This window comes from Phasianus colchicus, chromosome 12, assembly GCF_987193195.1.
Source record: "Phasianus colchicus chromosome 12, bPhaCol1.hap1.1, whole genome shotgun sequence".
NCBI classification, from domain to species: Eukaryota; Metazoa; Chordata; class Aves; order Galliformes; family Phasianidae; genus Phasianus; species Phasianus colchicus.
The window spans coordinates 16,175,955-16,189,119 of NC_143447.1; the positions used below are offsets into that span (position 1 = coordinate 16,175,955).

Genomic DNA, 13,165 nt, shown 5'->3' on the forward strand with positions numbered 1-13,165 from the left:
ACAACATCAAGGTTGAAATCTGCATCAGATGCAATTCATTTTGAATGCCACCTTTTGTAAGCCCTTCCAGTTGGTATTCTAGTCAGAAAGGTGCCCAAAAAAATCAACTGTCTTCAAATCTGCTTCATGTAGTGGTGAAACTAATAAGTACTTGTCTTTCAGCAGCTGGACACCCTGAGGGCAAGAGGAAAGTAATCAGAGCCAGAGACTCCAGTTAGTGTTTTCTTCCTCCATGGGGCAACTTTTGGGTGATGCACAGATGTTCCCTACATCAGTATTAAATCCACATTTTGACTGCAAGTTGAATCAACAGGCTATTGAGCAGCAGAGACCATTAAGAACTACATGCTAATGGTGACTAAAAGTTGAAGGACCTCATTTCTGAAATGAAATTAGTCACCTGAAATTAGTCAAAAATAAACATTTAAAAACCAGGAGACAAATACATGATTATTTCCCCTGCAGTTCCACACACTGAAGCATCTATACCCAAGTTTAACATTAAATGATTTGAAATCTCTTATGTTTTTAACTAGGCATGAAGTAGGACAGTGCCCTCCTAGAAAAAAAATCAGATTTGGTAGCTTCACTGTTTTTGCTTTTTTTTTTTTTTAATAGTCACTCTCTTAAGATTTAAACTCCAATAGTGACACAATGGTGCTCATGATCAGCATCTTCATGCAGCAAGATGCTTTCTTCATTGATTCCAACTTCATAATACATATAAGTCCATGTAAAATGGTGCCAGAAGAGGCTTCATTAATGGGCTAAAGCACTCGATGGTTTTCCAAGCCATTAAGCCATTTTGCAGCTGTTCTGGGAAAGGGCAGGAAAAAATCCACAGCTACAATGAAATATCAGGTGTGTACCAACTTACACAGTTCTGAAGAACAATATGTGAAGAATGTTGTGATCACCACAGACGAAAGAACTTTGAGATGAAATTGGTCTTTCACAGCAATATCAGTTCGCATCATCAACAACAATGTATCTGGACAATGTGCCAGTGTCATTGACTTCCACCATTTTAAAGGCCTTTAATACTGATTACTGCACAGTCCACAAAAGCTTTTCTTGTGAGAACTCTGAAAAGGTTGATTATATGTACATTACAGCTGAAAACGGATCAGACAAGTAGTAAGTTATGAAAGTATGAACACAAGAGAATAAAACCATTCACTGTGCTTGAATTACTTTAGTTTATCTTCTTAGGCTGAATTGTGGCTGTGGTCTTTTGCAACTCAAATAAAAAGCATAGATCAAGATGAGATAAAGATAACTGAGTATTGCCCAGCATTAGGCAATAAAATCAGTAGCAGGAATGGAAAACTTTGATTCTGTACAGAAAAAAGTTACAGTAACACAGGCAAAAATCCTCTGTAGCTACAAGTCAAGAAAATTAGGCACTAAAACAACAAGACAAGCCTCTGCTCTTGCACATCTTTATGAAGATATTTGAAATTGAAATTACTTTGGCCAGCTGAAGGGGACTGTGTGATGTTCCACTTAAACATGGCTTGGATGCTTCCAAGACATGAGGGCAGACAACAACTTTCATACTACGGCCCATACAGGGGAGAAAACCTTATTCCAAATCTAAAGTCCTGCATTACACTGGAAAAAAAAACCTCAAAAAACACTTCTCAGAAGATTCTTCCCATGTGCTTTAGAGACATGTTTCCCTACATACCTTCGAAGCAAAATTAAGTTTTAATTACTTTCTGCTTGTTTTAGCACGAAAGAGCCAAGACAGTCTTCAATGGAAGGAAGGGAAGTCAGAATTTGTATTACTAGCAATGCACACCTTAGGAGGAACTCAGCATGGTCTGCAAGGCTAAGAAGAGTTTACAGACTGAGCGGTGAGGAAAAAAATTCAAATGCTGCATTTTTGCTCCCTAAAATACAATAAATACTATGAAGGCTCCAGTGTTACTCCTATGAAACAAAGCTTGTACTTTTTAGAACAAAATATCCTAAATTAAGTTCTAGTCACTACATTAAAGGGTCAGTTCCAAAAGATGAAAGTACATTCTGTAGCAGAGTTAAAGGATAATAGAGGCAAAAAAAAAACCTACAACACACGCTAGCACTACTGAAAAAGAGCATGAGTTGTTACATCCATGAAATGTTAAATTTTCCGCTATTCACAAGGCTCTGCATTCTTAATATCTGTAAAGAATGGTCATCTCAATTGCTAAAATATAACCAAATGCTCAAGCCACAGCTAAAATTCTCCAAAGCAGCCACATCCAGCTGATTCTGCCACTTAGTGCTTCTCCTGTAACACCAGCAGTGTAACCTTAGTCCCTAAAAATTAGAGGGCACATTACACAGCCGACCTTGGTCTGATCTGGCTCTGGGACAAGTGACTGTGCAATCTTAGGGCTGAGAGACACAAGGAAATGCTGGGACTTGGAAAGGTGCAAGCAGCCCTAGATGGAGAGGAAAGCAGTCAGAGCCAAGCTGTAACCTCTTCTTGGGGCTGGCAGTAGCCTAAAGCAGTAGGGCCACACATCATATAGACACCAGATAATCTTGTATCAAATGCTGCAGGATATGTAAAAACCTTTGAGCTCTTTCCCCAGCGTGTCACAGGCACACATACTCCTATCTGCAGATACGCATACACACATGCAACAACTGCCTTCTCCAATACAGACAAAAGTTTGCTAATTGATGTTTGTTAAAATTAATCTTTTGCCATTCAGAATTAGTCACACATGAAGCATCATGAGCTTCAAGTAGGCTGTCTTAATTAAAGTTTTATCTGTCACTTAATGGAAGAAATATCATCAATTTTGATCACTGTTTTTCATTCAGAAAACAGTAGTGTTGTATCAGCCTGTGTGTTCCTGTATACAAATCCAAGTTTCTGATTTCAGATGGAGGCTGGTTTGCCTTGCAGTGTGCTTGCTGCTTCGCAGCTTATCTCAGCCACACTCACCCCATGTAGCACAGGGGCTGTGCAAACAGGTGAACCCACAAAAGGAAAGGAAGCTGCACATTCAGATACTTTCATGCAATGAAATACCAGTTGCATGGCTTTGCTTTCACCTACTTCAGACTTTTTCTCTTGCAAATAGTTGGAACAGTACTGCTTCTTGGGACAGTTTTTTAGCCAAAAAAAATGTTCAGCAATGCCAGTTTTTCTAAAGCATGCTCTATCGTCCATAAGCTAATCCAGAAAAATAGCACTAACGAGGGTGGAATTAAATCTGGAGTCATTCAGGAGTAGCTGAGATCCACATCTTCCCAATCAGTAACATTTTGTACCATATTGCAAAATTTCTTGTTAGAACACAAATGCTCTTTTTATTAGAAGTGCTTAAATGAGTTGTTAGTGACGTCTTCACAGAGAGAGCTGAAGAATTTGTTTGTACTTTACAAAGAACCTCTTCCTCTATTCAAAGCCACCAGTTGTTTTAATTTAAACTAATATTAAAAGCTTCTTGCCCAGAATCTGGGGCTGGCTATGCTACTATACAGCCAGCTTTCTTTATCAGTGTAACAGAGCAGTAGCACTAAGATCATGCACTCAAGCAATACGTATCCTTAAGTTACTTCCCTCAGTTTGCTAGAATTAATCCGGATTTACACATCACTCATCTATAGAGGACAGCCAGTGCCCAATTTCTTCACGCAGAACTGTGGAGCTGATTCAAATAGCAAAGACAAGGAGCTCTGTGTATATTAACAGAAAAGAATGGACTGGTAAATCAAAAACTCCCTTTGTCTGAACCGCTGCAGATTCAGGGGGCTGAACCAAGTGACAACATGCCCCAGAAATTGCATCGTCATCGATAAAGCGGCATAAATCAGGAATGCTTTGGTGGCTTTTCTGGGCAGTTCTTTTTTCTATTAAGAAACACAGAGCAGCCAATCGCTCTCTTGTGCCATGCTGACGTCAGTAAACACAGAAATCTATAGAGTTCTCTTTAAAGTATTTTGGCTACATGCAGCGGAGCTTTAATAGGATCAGTCCCTTCCTGACAGGTCACAGTATGCTGGCTAAGTTTGCTTACACTTTATGATTTCAAAGGCTTCCATTCCCATTTTTGAGAAGATACTCCCTTCCCTCCCCCCCCCCTTTTTTTTAATAACCACAGCAATGATCAAAGTGCTTTTAAAACACTCTATTCATGACTACTTTGAGTTTAAAAAAAAGAAAAAGCAGAAATCTAGAGTGATTCCAAACAGCATTTCATTTCAATTTAAGGAAGGTATAGATTTTGCATTTTAACTTCCACCATTCAACCACTGGAGGTAAAGAACAGTTTGTTAAATTATTTACTGATACCTATCAAGCTGAAGTTTAAAGTCAAAAATCAATCAGCAGTTCAAGTCTTTGGATCAGCACACGAGTGCTGGATACCATGCAGAATTAATCCAAGATGCAAGTGAACAGATCTTTCACCTATAATATTTTATTCAAGTTTTGGAACATATGAAAAAAAATAAGGACAGGTCAGTGCAACCACTGCAAAAGAGATGGAGCACAAAGTGTCCATCTGCCACTTTCAAAGAATATGTTGAGTATGTGAAACTAAATGCATCCATGTGCAGGAATTCAGATGATGAGTACTTCAGCATCCACACTACATTTATATTTTTATGGTATTATCTAAAATACCTACTCAATGAAAACTGCTGGTTTACCTTGGAAAGAAAAGCCAAGCTGCTCCCTGCCAGGATTTAAGCACACTGTTCCTGGGTAGTGTATGTTTTCTATGCTTTATGCTAGGCTACCAAACTTCCTACACCAGCACTTATTACACAGTCCAGTTCCCTCCCTCCCTCCCCCCCCAGAAGAAGAAAACAGATTTTTGTTCATTCCAACACTTTTTATGAAATATAGGACTTCTCTAAGGGACCAGTTCCAGTTTATAAGTAGGCAGTATATAACAACATAACATTCTGGGCACAGCAACTGCAAAGGTACACTCATCACATATGAATGATTGTTAGCAGAAAGCATTGCCGTTTCTTTGCTATCCTTGGAAAAAGGAGAGGAAAAACTACATTAACTGTTAGGGCAGAGAGGAAAGGGACACTCCAGTTCGTGCCATTGATTCTCTGCAGCGCAGAGGCTGAGAAGTTAATGCATTCTGTTTCTCTTCAATGCCAGCTTTCCCTTGCCTTATTCATACAATTTAACTCTGGTTGTCTCCTTCTCATCCCTCCTGCTTTGCCTCCCGCTTTCTCAAAAGGCATTTCTCTGCATGGCACATCAGAAACTAAAAATCTAAGTTGCTATCTTACTTTCAAACCGAGCAGTTGTCAGCATTAAACCTACACAATGCATTACAATATAATCCATTTACAGGGTGTCTTATCATGCAAATAACTCAAGGTGCCTCACAATAAAAGAAAAAGGACGAGAGGAATAAACCTTGGCCATTGGAACACACAAAAAAAGGAAACCTTGAAATTTACTTTTAAACACACTAATGGCTCTTTTCTCCCAGCGAGGCTCGAAGAAGGACAGGGGAGAGGATTTCACCAAGGAATTCCTATTAGCATTTGATGGGAGTTAAATGTGCAAATCCAGCCCGAGATCACCGGGGGACTAGACTTCTTAAAAAGGAAAGCTTCCCTGAGATCTTAAGATTCGTACAGGCACGAGCGTTAGAGAAAAGCTTGGTCACCAGAACAAGGCCTTAACGATCTAGCTTAGGGGCAGGAGCTGTAAAAGCTCCTTGCAACATAGAAGCAGAAATACTGTTTAAAAGTAGCTGGCCATAGCTCATATCTGACTCATTTCCAAAAAGGGTCCTGGTTTAAATTAGTGTTTCATTATTAGCATAGAAATAGCAAATAAAAGGCACTTTTCCCTTTCTCATTTCATTTGCTTTCACTTCCCATAGTTCTTCCTTAGGCTGTTGTGAACACCCCTTTGGAAGAGGCAGATTAGGAACATCCTTCCACTCCTTTGCTCCCCCAGTTGCAGCACAAAGCATGAAGCTGATCAGACCTACCCAGGAGCACAGGAGGAACAGGAACTAAAGCACATTATGGCCCTCATTCTCCCTCGCTCCCTGCAAGGAAGAGAAGTGTCAGCTTATGCAATAGCTTCTCTTGCTCCCCTACTCAACACCAAATGAGCTTCAGTAGTGACAACCAGAGCAAATACACCTCACTCCTTGTATGGTGCTCAGAAACATTTCTTCCTACTCCCAAAGAAACACTTCCAATATCCAAAATGTGCTGCATTTTTTTCAGTAGTGGTCATTGACACATCATCAGATCCATAACACAGCTAGCATTCATCTACCACATTCTAATTTGACTGAGGAACATACGATGTATTTCCAAACATACACTATCTGCCCTTAAAGATAATTATGTACCAACATCTGTTCTACTTCCAGAGCTCACCGCACCCAGCCTGGCTTACAAGCTGGGTTAAGTCCACAGTCATAGAAGTAGAAAGCTGAACTGTAATTTCCCATTTTTAAGACAGATTCCTTTATTTCTGGGTCAAAACAGCCATGGTTTCTATGTTGCTCTGAACATTGGCTCTCCTTAGATTTGATTGATCTTTTTCTTCAGGACCGCCACTTTTACATTCATGCCCACTGATTTAAATCCAGAGCAATACTTAAACTGTGAATAATATTCCACATTTCTAAGTGCTATCAGATTGTTGCCTGTGGCCCATGCTAAGAAGTAATGAACTCCTGAAGTTACTTGAAGAAATAAAAGACTGAAGTAAAAATGCAATTTAAATTGGAAAGCAGTGCGTTGTTTGACTCCTCTCGCTTCAAAGTACGAAGGCCAATTTGTTTGCCATCTGAAGAGGATGAAAGCCTAAGACACTTCATCCCTCGTATCTCTGGGACGTGTAGCACCCATAGCTTTTGAGAGCCCTTCCTCAGGGACCATAGCTAATTTCAGAAGCGACAGAGGGATATGTATCATCTGCCTTTCCAAGATCAGAATCAGGTCTGTCTTGGTAAGCTAAGCTTTAGCTTGGAGAGTGTTTTTATGGCTGAGTTATAAAAACCCTGGAAACAGGGGAGTTTATGATAGAACCACTGACAGACCCTTAACTATAGCAGTATTCATGGTTACCACTACAAGACAGGCATTATGTTGGAGGGCAGTAAAGTTAAACCTGCCCATAGGGCATCCTGAAATGTTAACTGCTGGTGCATATAGTAAGATTTTTAGCACAGGTGTACACTCCAAATAAACTTGCTTCCAGAAACCTCCTCCTTTTCAAAACAGCAAAGAAAAAAAAAGAAAGACTTTCATCTATGACACTGGAAACATTTCTATAGTTGTGAACAACTACATTTGATTAAAATCTGTCAGATTTATCTTCTTAGCAGGAGGGAAGAAATATGTGTTTTCCTCCAAAAGGAAATCAATGTGTCTTTATGATAGATGCAGAGTGAAAATGGGGATGTTGTCACTTTAAGTGGGGAAGGAGGAAGGACGGGCACCCCACTGGATATTACCATTAGCTGCTGGCATAATTGTTGCAAGGCAATGCCCCAGTTCAGATCTTATATTCTGCTTTTATAGGGCTGTTTTATGGTCACTGACCCAACAACTATTACTCAGACTTTTAAGGCACAACATCTTCAGTGCAGAAGCATTTTTTGTTGTTCTTTTTGCATTTCTTAATTACAGCACCTTAGTGAAATCCTAGGGAAAAAAGTCCTTGGCTTTTTTTTTTTTGCTGACATTCATGCCAGAGTCCAACCAGCTTCTTTTAAACAGCAGAATAATTTCACTTGAAATAACACAGAATTTGAAAACTGCTTACAGCATGCTGCTTGATTTAGTGGCCAAAACAAACATTCCCATTGAGATAATGTATCAGCAAAATTAGAAAAAAATATATTAATTGAGGGAATGAAACAGAGCCCGATTAAAACCGGTAACCTAGTGCCCTTATCAAACTATTTGACCTTAACCAATGCATTATCAGCTTGGATTATGACATTATCCAGAGTTACCAAACAAAACTGTTTAAAGAACCATGCACATAAATACACTGCCCCTATCCTGGAAAACTTAGGTGCTAGCTAGAGAAAAAGAAAGGAGTAAGCAATGATTGCACCCTGACCAACTAAACCACAGAAAGATTAAACAACATGCTCGGTAAAACAAATTTTTGGCAGAGGATGAGTTTGAAACCTGCATATCCTCAATGCCAGACCACAGGCTTGAACAGAAATCCACGGTCTTTCTGGAGACCTTATATTCAACTGAGTAAAACAAAATCTCTGCAGTTTTTAATGCCAAGTGATATTCTGCACAAACCACTTTCAATAATGATCCAAGTTCTCTAAAGAAGCAAAAAATGCATGTTCTGGGAGAAAGCACAGATCTCCTGAAAAGTTTTGAGAAGGTGTCACAACAAAGGCCCTTATACTGACCTATAATAGGATGAGATGAACAAAAGAATAAATATGTGTTCTTTTGTTGTTTTTGAGCAGAGTCCTCCCTATCTTACCAGCTATGCTGATCACATACGTGCAAATGACACAGAATTACTCAGGACAGTCCAAGCTAAAAGCTCTCACTGTACTGAGTATCAGGGCATTATACCAATATAATTTGCAGAAATCTGGTGGCACTGAGGGGAAAGCAATGCAAGTGTGACACAGGCACTAGACATTTATGCCAGAAAGATCTCAGTGATTGTGAATGAATCGCCATAAAGCACCGATTTTATGTTCCACAAAAGGGAAAATAGGATACAAGAATATGAGTAGAGAATGAAGACCCAGAAAATACCCCATGCCATGTATAAATCCACAGTAGTTCTGGTCATTCTAATTCAAAATAGATGGATAGATTATAACACTTTCTTTTTATTAGGTATTCTTTACTTAAAAACAGGGAAAGAGGGGACATCATACCTGCCCTACAAAATCCAGAATAGAGAAGGTAAGTAGAGAATGATTATTCACTATTTTTCATAGTACAATTTGTGGGGCCTATTAGAAAAAAAAAGTATTTTCCTCCTCAGTCCAAATTAAATGATGGAACTAATTTACACAAATGTTGATGAGAACAAAAGTACATATGGGTTCAAAGAAACTTAAATCACCAGGTGCTACTAAGCATTGGCTTTGAATGTCTTAACTGCTGACTGTGAAATCAGAAGGGTACAGAGTTCTGTTTTTAAATCTTTTCCTAAGCATCCATCACTAAAGATGCATGGGCCAGGTGTTGCTTTGATTTGACCCAATTTGCAACTAAATTACAGAAAAATAGTGAGCTTTTATTATTAAATCTTCATATACTACACAAAATTGTGTTAATAAAATCTATAGACAACACAAATAAGCATTATGGCAGAAAGTGATGGAAGAGGACAAGATGCTTACTCAAAGCAGCCTGTCACTGTCTATTTAAAGCAACGTAGATACAACAGAAGTCAAGGAGCACAACTACTCGTAGAACATAAAACTGCCTCAAAACAGTTCAACTAGAAGGATTTAGAGTTTAATCTCCACCTATGTTGAATACTATAGATGCCAGAAGTCTCTGGAGCTAGAAAAAAATCCAAATAGAAAACAGGAAATTATCTCATCTATGAAAAAATTGCTAGGATAACTCATTAGATATCTGGATCCAACTCTACTTCCAGAAAGCAATATTGAAGCATAACCATCAGTGTTAAAAATAAACCAGGTACCAGAAGCGAGCTTCATACGCCCCACATCAAATTCTGCAGTTTGACAAAGAGGATGAACAAGGACTTATTTCTGAGCAGTGGCACCTGCATGCACCAGAACACTGGTTAGCATTTGACCTTGCTGCCAACTTGACAAGATGCAAAAACAGAAGTCACAGAAACTCAGCTCTGAAGTAAGATGGAGTTTCCCAGCACTGAAAGCTACTAAACTTTGGACACGCATTTTCAATACTGAGAAAAATTCTCACATCTTCATGATAGAATTCAGATTTTGGTCTTGCTCTAACTCCACTTTTTTTTTTTTTTTCTCCTGATGTACACCAACAACTTTGCAATACTAAGGTTGAGATTCTGAAAAGGTAGTCCACATTGTCAGGGGCAATGGAGAAATCTCACAGGTAGTAGTGGCTGGGAGTCTGTTCTTCTCATTCACAGGATCACACTGATCACCAAACTCAGACCGGAGCAGGAAAGTAAACCCAGACCAAATTATCAGGCATAGGGAAGAATTCTTAAAGCATGGCATTACGTGGACATGTTTCAGCTGGTTTCCCCATACACTGATGGCACTTTGCTGTGATTTCTTCTCTGCCTACACTTACAGATTGGGCAACAAGGAAGTGCAGAGCAGAGGGAAAAACTGCAGAGTTTTAAATTGGTAGCAATCTCTGGGTTTATCATAGGTAATTTGTAGTATTTAATAGCTCTGATATACAGGAGGTCACATGAAATCATTTAGAAGCCCTGTCTGGATTCAATTTCTAAGAAATTATTAATCTCTGCCTGGCACAAGAGAGATAATGGCATTTCCTTCAGTAGAGCCTTAGACAGTGCCAAGAGCAGGAGCCTGACTGTCATCAAATCAGCCAGCAAAAACAAGAGGGGTATTTGGTTGTTTGTTTATTGAGTCATTCCAGCTTGATATTGGCTTTATGCCAATGCATATAAGTCCAGAGATAAAGAGTCATTTCTGGTGACTGCAAGACACTCCATTTCTCCCCATTGCAGCACAGAAGCCCAGTGCTAAACTAAATCCTATCCCAGATATGCTGGTAACCTGAACCTTGACTTTCACAAAGGAGAAAAGGTTCAGGAGACAAGTTGGGGCAAATCCAGAGAAGGGTCATAAAGGTGCAATGAGCCAGATCCCTGCATAAAAGTTTTGCTGCCTTTCAACAGGCCAGTGCAGATTTGAACTTGGAAAAGTCCAAAGGAAACTATTTAAACCCAGGTTTCAGAATGCAGAGTGCGCTCAGGAGCCTGGAGTGGCATTTTTTTTTTTTAACAGAGCAAACAATACAAAGTAAATAAGGGAGAATGACAGCCCCCTGGGTACTCTGAAGGAAAACTGAAAGTCCCACTGGTGTGCTCTGCTTGCTGGAGAACACAGGAGCCAAATGCAAGCATGTTAAAAGACTGTAGCCTGGAAGAATTTTTTTCTCCTTCTTTAAAGCAATGAAATGGTTCAACAACCTTCTGAGAAGGTAAAAAAAATCTTGCCTGTCTACATTTGCTAGAGCAGCCTGAATTACCTGCCTTTCCCTTTAAGCATTTTCAGATACAAATCAAACACAGATGGCCCATTATGTTTATGACCTCACTGTCAATTGCTCTAGATAGTGCACGCATTAATTATTGAAATATTTTCATAGTATACAACTTTTTAGTGTTCATATTGTCACAGATAATTTCAACTTTCTGATTAGAAGGAGGTATAAACAGTGTTATTTATGAGAATTAATCTCTTGAATACCATAAAAACCACAAATATACTGGAGCTTTTTTTATAATGAATTCAGCATTAAAAAAAGAAAGAAAAGAAAAAAGCCAACAACAAAAAGAAACTGGCCTCAGTCCTGAAAGTCAACATTATGTTAACATTCCCTGCGATACGTAAACGATGCCAAAACCTATTACAATCGCAGTAAATTTTGATTACTAGAGTTGTTTGTTATTTATGTCTAGAAGATAATATTGGGAATAGCCCTCTTCTTTTCCATTTGTAACTTACATCTATATATTGTGATTTTTAAACAGACAAAAAAAATCAAAACACAACCAATCCTTGACTGAGGTTTTCAAATTGTTGTGTCTACCCGGGTTCAAGAAAACAACCTTTGGAGACTGAGGAGACAGTGGCATTTCTTTAACTCTAGTTTACTTTTGTTGGCAAAAATCCAACAACTCTAGACCAAGCCCAGAAGAATCCACAAAGCAACAAACAGCTCCTGGGAGCAGCAAAAGAACCATATTACAAATAGAATTGTCAGAAACACAAGTTTCCCCAAGAACAGCTCACAGCCACTGGAGGAATGCCTTAAGTTTTCACGCTCGTGAGCAAAGAAAAGGAACAAACCCAAACCTCTACTTCCTTGTCAATAGAGGGGATAAAAAGTAGCAGGATAAAATGGCTTTTTCTGCCAGCTAAGTTTTAGACAGTACCTTGAGAGCATCAGGCAGCTGCAGGTCCCCTGACACCAAATCAAGATGTCCCACGTGCGAACGGCCACCAGCCCCAGGCAGGAGCCCTGCCCTGCCTGCATATTGCTGGATCCACAGACCACATTCCTGAAAAACAGAAAGCCAAACCTTACAGCTTCTTTTACTTATACTTGTTATTGCCTTAACACATCTCCAAGATAAAACTAGAAAGGGAACCCCAAATTTATGGGGTGAAGAATTAAGGGAGTTAATTCCTCCTGGAATATTCCAGATGAGCAGAGAACATGCCTTTCCAATACTGCTATTTTCAGAAAATCCTTCAATAAGCTGATGCCATTCAAGGCAGCAAAAGCGGGAGCAAGGGGGGGGGGGGGGGAGAAAGGAAGAGAAAGAAACATCTCACGGAAGCAGCCCAAGGGAGAAATAAGTTCACAACTAGCACATTTACACCTTTCTTGATTTATTTAAGGTACAAGAATAGCGTAATATGACCTGTTTGCATCAGTAACAAACTTCTGTATTTGCAGCAGATCAAGTCCAGACCCCATTCCAGGGACGCAGCACCTAACAGGCCCAAGGAGACCAAGGGAACAGGGCTAGGGCATCTCCAGCTCCCCCAAAATAGAAAGGAAAAGAGGGGAAGCTAAAGGAAAAACAAATGCTAGCCTTTTTTTTTTTTTTTTTTTAAAGCAAAGAAGGAGAATCACCTCTAAGAGCAGCAGCCCAACTTCATGCATGACTGCTGGGTCTTATCTTCACAGTTAAGCAAATTAAGCAAAGCCTGAGTTTTGCAAAGCCCAGGTTTGAGCTCATTGCTCTCCCAGAGCCACACCACACAGGTAAGGGCACTCTGATTCCTCCACAAAAACCTCTCTGCCCCCTTCAGATTGCTCTTCTCAGAGGTTTAACATCTGCTACAGCCTCTCTAATAACCAAATTAACTGAGAAGGAGAAACAGATGGCAAATCAAAGCCCACACCCTCCAAGATGGAGGCTGTTAAGTCCTCTAAGCTCCCAGCATTCCTTTGGGCCAATTTGCACCACAAGCTGCAGCTGGCTATAAATTCA

At 39.6% G+C, this 13,165-nt stretch overlaps 1 long non-coding RNA gene across 2 annotated transcripts in view; it reads right to left on the minus strand.

Moving 5' to 3' along the window:
* The window catches only part of LOC116225577 (uncharacterized), a 267,476-nt gene extending 254,409 nt beyond the window's left edge, over nucleotides 1-13,067 (minus strand). For both annotated transcript variants that reach the window (XR_016470464.1, XR_016470465.1), the window contains exons 1-2: nucleotides 12,805-13,067; nucleotides 12,098-12,223 (exon numbers count right to left, since the gene is read on the minus strand). This is a non-coding gene — a long non-coding RNA (uncharacterized LOC116225577). The remainder of the gene's footprint in view (nucleotides 1-12,097; nucleotides 12,224-12,804) is intronic.
* Nucleotides 13,068-13,165: the final 98 nt, after the last annotated feature.